This window comes from Lolium rigidum, chromosome 2, assembly GCF_022539505.1.
Source record: "Lolium rigidum isolate FL_2022 chromosome 2, APGP_CSIRO_Lrig_0.1, whole genome shotgun sequence".
Classification (NCBI taxonomy): Eukaryota; Viridiplantae; Streptophyta; class Magnoliopsida; order Poales; family Poaceae; genus Lolium; species Lolium rigidum.
The window spans coordinates 255,481,472-255,487,705 of record NC_061509.1 but is presented as its reverse complement, the minus strand read 5'-3'; the positions used below and the strand labels follow the sequence as shown (position 1 = coordinate 255,487,705).

Below are 6,234 nucleotides of genomic sequence, written 5' to 3'. Positions count from 1 at the left end.
TCATGGAGATCAAGCCAATGGAGAGGGAGCTGAAGATGAAGATGAAGGAGCACCAGCGCCCCAGCTGGAACTACCGGACTCCAGGGCCAATACTACCGCCCAGATGCCTCCGAGATGTTGTCCAGAAAAGAAGAAAGTTGTACTGAAGAAGCTCCAGCCGGAACTACCGCCCCCAATGGCCGGAAAAGTTCCGCCCACCGGTACTACCGCCTAAGTTCCGCCCAAGTTCCGAAATCGCGCTCAAAGTCCCCTGGACATTACTGCAAGCAAAGTGGTCATTTCCGGAAGAAGGCCGGAAGTTGGCCGGTACTACTGCCCCGACCGGAACTACCGCCCGCTAGGGCCGGTACTACCGCCCTCGAGGACCGGAACTTCCGCTGATACGAATTTCAGTCAGAACTGCCCGATTCAGCATGTAATTTATCCCTTCACCCCACCTCCTATAAATAGCCTTGTTGGCTCAGCTCTAGGGTTAGGATAGAATTGAGAAAGAACTTGAGCCATGCTCTTGACCTCGTGTGGGAAACCCTACCATTGATCTTAGATCTGGTATCACTCGATCTCCTTGGTGAATCCTTGTGATCTCTTTGATGACTTCTAACAATTGTTGGTCTTTTTCTTGCACTTCTACCCTTGGGGCCTTTTGCTTGCACTTCTACCAAACTTGATCTGTTCACTCTTCTAGATCTCTTGGATTCGATTCGTCGATCTTTTTGCGGGACTTCTACCGAAAGATCTTTTCCTGCAACTTCTATCGAGTTAGTGGTTCGGACCAACGAGGACAAACCTATTTGGGTGTGTGTGTGAGTTTGTATCCCCGATCCTTTTCGTGTTCTTCGTGTTCTACCACATCCCCCACGAATCCCACCCAAATCCGTGAAGATCGGGCCTCCCCTAGGGTTCAACCCTTATCACAAAGGGCACAAACACCCATCGAGGGCCCCCTACGCCTCCTAATGTTCTCATTAGATTGGAGGAGCTTCCTGGCAAGCTGCCAAAGGAAGATCCGCACCTTTATGGGGACCGCAATCCGCCAGCTGTCACTGAAGTGTTTGCTAGAGGTGCCCTGACAGAGCTTAAGATAAATCGAGCGGACCGAGAACCTCCCTGAAGGCTCAAGCGTCCAAACCATAGTGTCCTACTGCTGGGACATCGGGGGTATCAAGACCTCTCTAGACAAATTGGCCCAATCAAAGCGCTCGCCTACGCCCAACTGGCGTCAGAAGGGGATGTGCCAGCCCCCTCCCAGCGTGTTGCCTCCACCGAGGCCGCTTGCTCCTCCGCAATAGCAAAGAGAGTATGGAATCCACCAATCCCGCCAAAACATTGTCGCCTTCCCATGGTGCACAGAGTGTTTGGCCCCAAGCCGAAACAAGGGTTTGAGTTTTGGCAGCATTCCAGAATTGTGAACTGAGACGATGGGCATCCAACAGCAGATCCTTGTTTCTAAGGTATTTGTTCCGGATGATATCAGCCCAAAGGCCCTGCTCCCCGTCGTACAGCCTCCATATCCATTTTACTAGGAGACACATGTTCATTAGCCGCGTATCGACTATCCCCAGCCCCCCAGGCTCTTTGGTTTGCACAAGGCTGACCAACATACCCAGTGGTACTTGCGCTTCGTGCTATTAGCTTCCCAAAAGAAGCGCCAGCGGTGCTTGTCCGTAGTGCCGTGAGTACCCTCTCCAAGCAGGTAGACTGCCATAACATGGAGAGGTATATTGGACAAGCAAGCGTTGATAAGGGTTAATCTTGCCGCCGAGGACATCAATTTTCTCATCCAAGGTTCGGCGCGCTTGCCCACCTTGATCGTCAGGGAACCCTAGTTCGCTACCGTCAGAGCCCAATCACTGACCAGAAGACCCAAGTATGTGAAGGGGAAGGAGCCTTGCTTGCAGTTGACCATATGCGTCAGAAGGGTAAGGGCATCTCCAGCGGCGCGACGCAAACGGTCGCTGAGCGACCGTTTTCGTCTGCCGTGACCGGAAATGCGTCTGGGGCCTGTTCCAGCGGGGCGGCGCAAAGTGACCGGGTCGTCCGCGGAGACGCAAACCTGGCCCAAATATGCGCCAGGTTTGCGTCTCCGCGGACGCTCGGCGCGGCTGCCGAAAAAGACGTAGGACCCGCGCGTCAGTGGCTGGAGGGCGATATTATTCCCGCCAATGGCCATTCCCCCGTGCGAAATTGGAAACTAGACCGGCGCGAGCAGTCCAGAAGCGATGGACGTCCTCGCCGCGCGGCCTACCGCCATGGATGCGGAGCAAACCCTCGCACCCTCCGCCGCCCCACACTCCCCGTAGCCACGGCCATAGCGAGAATGGAGGCTCGCAGCTCCGGCGGAAGCAAAGCGGGCCGCCACCGGCGGCGGCCGGGAGGCAAAGCCGAAGGCGGCAAAGAAGGTGCTCTCCGCGGAGGAGAAAGTCCTGGAGGCCGCGAAGCGTCGCGGCCAGCGCAGGAAGAAGATCAAGACTGCCGCGGCCGCCAACCAGCAGGCCTGGCAGATGCAGATCAAAGCCGGCGTCGCGCAAGTAGCCCTTCATCCGAGCTTAGCGGAGGGCTACATGCTCATCAAGAGAGAGGGGATTGCCGGCATCGCTCCTCCGGCCACGTCGGTCAGCTCGGTAAGTTCCCGGCCGCGCCTGGAACTCCCGCTCCCTTGCGGGGCCACGCGGCGTCGCGGTTCGTCTCCGGCCTGCCGCCGGTGAAGTTGACCGGGCGGCGGTTCCCGACCTCAACCGGACGCCTAGAAGCGGTGACTCCCGCCGGGCGCGACACGGAAGACGCGCCGAGTGCCGGAGGAGAGCATGCCGCAGCCCCGCACCCTCGTTCGACGAAATGGCGCCGCCTGCCCCGACGATGGACGACCCGGTACGTGAGCTCTATCAATGTGTGCGAGTGCCCTGTATCATGCGTCTGATGTCCGGTCGTTCGTAGGACTATTGGAAGGACCGCCATGATTCAGACATCCAGGAAATTATCTACGACGGCGGCTTCGTTCGCGATGATCGGGCCGGGATAGGCGCGCACGATGACTGGCCACCAACGCAAGATGCGGAGGACATCGACACCGCACGGCTGTTCGCCACCCAGCAGACGCAGCCAACACCCGTGTCCGTCGACGACTTTGACGACGCGCCAACACAGCCCGACATTGCTCCGAAGAAGAAGGGCAAGAGCTTGAGGACACAAGGCTTCGTCGACAACGAGGATAAGTGTTTGTGTGAAGCGTGGCTGGCAACGACCCATGATTGTATCAATGGCGCCCAGCAAAAGAGCAAGGTGTATTGGGCCAAGGTCTTGCATCAGTACAACGAGACCAGGATGCACCCGCCCTACCATATCACGAGGCCCTCGGACGGAAGAGTCCCTCCGGAAAAGATGGAACTACACCAAACAAGAGACGACCAAGTTACGCTCGGCGGTCGAACATGCTATAAACAACCCCGTAAGCGGCACTGGCGTCATGACAGTGGTAAAGACGATAGAACCATCATCATTGTAGACAATTTGCGTCCTTGCCTCAATTTGCGTCATTGTACATCATTGGTGGCTATGATTGCAGGTATCCCGCGCCTTGCAGAAGTTCAGGGCGACGCACAAGAAGGGCTTCCATATGGTCCATTGTTGGGAGGTGCTCAACAAGTGGATGACAAGCTTTGCGGCCTACCTAGAGGCTGTGAAGAATGGGACAGCGGTCACCCTCGACGGCGAAGACGACGATCAAGGCCGTCCAGTCCTTCCACCTCGTCCACGAGGCCATAAGGCTACCAAGGCCGATCTTGTCCGGGAGGCGCAGGCCATTGCGTTCACGCAGAGCATGGAGAAGATAATGGCCGACAACCGTGCCACCATGGCTGCTAGGGACGACAAGAGGCGTCTGGAAAAAGAGGCCGCACCTGCCATCTACCAGAACCTCGCCAAGGAGGTCCTCGATGTCCAAAGGCTGGACATCGAGGCCAAAAAGGCTAACGCCGACGCAAAATTGCGTGCAGAAGACACAAGGATCATGCTTGCCGACTTGAGCGGCGTCGACGACGACACCAGGGCATGGTTCATGAAGAGGCGCGCCGAAATCCGCGCGCGAGACGCCTGATCGCCGCCGCCATGCGCCCAGCATCTTGGCCTCCTTTTCGACTTTTTTTAAATTGCTGTTAAGGCCTTGTTGTGCCCCTTTTGCTCCACTTTGCGCCGTACGAGCTGCAAAGTGTGATGAACTTGTTTCAGCCCTCAATTTGCGGCTGTAATTTCGTGCAAAGTCGACGCTATTTCAACTTTTTTGAATTCTGGCTTGCGCCCAAAATGCGTCGCCCCGCTGGAGCCAACCCCAGACGCAAACGGACACACGACCATTTCCGGACGCCCGCGGACAATTTGGACGTCCGAAATGCGTCGCGCCGCTGGAGATGCCCTAATGCTGTGCTTTGAGAGCCTTGCTTGGGTCAATTCCATCGATGTTATAACCAGTCTGTAGACAACTATACAAGTGTATACAGTGTAAAAAAATATGTGCAACGTTTTTGTTGAACAAACATATATATAAGTGATGTAAGACGATCCGTCGTCATATGGATGTGCAAGTCTAACTTTCTCACTAACACACTTGTATCCTAAGAAATCAATATCAGAACTGACTACATCCAGTTACAAATAAGAAGTATAAAAACTATATTATTTTTAGTCCCTCCTGTCCAAAATATGCTATGTATAATTTTTTGTCAAAGTCAAACTTTCCAAATATATAAATAAATAAACTTCTACAATACGAAATGCATATAATATTAAAATATATTTAATGATGATTCTAATAATACCAATTTGGTATTGTAGACGTTGATATTTTTATCCATATAGGTGTCAAACTTTACAAAGGTTGACTTTAGCCAAAACTTATATGCAACATATTTTGGGTAGGAGGGAGTACAATATTTGATAACACTTTCAAAAGTAATTCCAGCATAGTTTTCACCATAACTTGGGTTCTCAGCAGATATTTCTCCTTAAGAAAATACACAAAACGCAATGAAAAGAACAGTGGCACAAATTAACACTCTCTCTCGTCGCTCATCCCTGCAAGTAGAAAGAAAGAGAAAAAAATGAATTAACAGAAACTTCGACACGTGGATACATCTACAAAACAATGAATTTGGTGCTTACCATTTTTCAGATTCTTTACATCTTTGTTCCCAAGCACGAACTTTATCCCGCACAACACGCACTTCCGAGGCAAAGTCATCCAAATCATTTTGGTAATCGGCAGCTCGACAAATCCTCCTTCCAGACTCAAGTCCCTGGTTGTGTCCGACTTTGGGTTTTGATGGAGAATGCTGGAGCAAAGTGGATCGTTAGCAAATAGATATATCAAGAAATATCTGTAGCATCTACATGAAAGTTGTATCAGAAGACTACATTCAACATAAGCAACAGTATTACATATATTTCGATTCTCAGAATTATGTGATACAGCTACCGGATACATAAAAGACACCATAAAAGTCGTAAATTGTACTGACACAGAGTTCTGACGCCTGATAAATTTCCTGAAGTTAAATCGCAGAACAAATGTGTTAAAGTATTTCAACCTTTCGATAAGAGAGGCATTATACCAAGTGATTGTACTTGTACTTGCGAGAAACAAGAGACTGTTGAGGTAGATGGCCCCTATGAATCTTCCGTGGCACACAAAAACACTTTATAATCTTATTAGCAATCCTTAAGAATCAAGGTTGTGACATGAGTTGATCAGTCAATGCATAAGTGTGGAGCTCGTGGTGGAGATTGTGTGCCGCGTGCCTGCAATAATACTAGGGATTTGGTTTTGAGCAGGGTAAAGGAGGAGTTTTATTTATTTGACTGGGGAAGGCAATGGTGGGCTATAAGAGCATCTCCACTTGTGATCCCTAAATGCCCCCCCTCACCACCACCAAGGCGAGGGCGACGGAGGCATAGCATACCGTGGGCGACACGCGCGGCAGCACCAGCTCCCTACAGAGGTTCCGGCCACGCCCAGAGCGCGGCAGCAGGAAAGCAGGAGTGCAGATGCTCTTAGTGATGGGCTAGTCAACTACTGCTACTTGGTGAGGCCTGGTCTGTCTCTCTCCTCCCGTGAGTTCACCCCCGACTACTGGAGCCACCATGGCGCTGCACACCGGATCTTGGAGGTCACTACGGCAGAAGACAGGAATGCAGGGTTAACCCGGGGCGGCCGTCTTTGATTGCCCCTACGCTGGCGCCGGA

The 6,234-nt window shown here is 52.2% G+C and overlaps 1 long non-coding RNA gene across 1 annotated transcript; it reads right to left on the bottom strand.

Moving 5' to 3' along the window:
* Positions 1-4,918: 4,918 nt before the first annotated feature.
* Positions 4,919-5,386, bottom strand: LOC124688596. The gene is made up of 2 exons (XR_006998572.1): positions 5,155-5,386; positions 4,919-5,067 (listed from the first exon to the last, which is right to left on the bottom strand). It is a non-coding gene; the product is annotated as an uncharacterized LOC124688596 (long non-coding RNA).
* Positions 5,387-6,234: the final 848 nt, after the last annotated feature.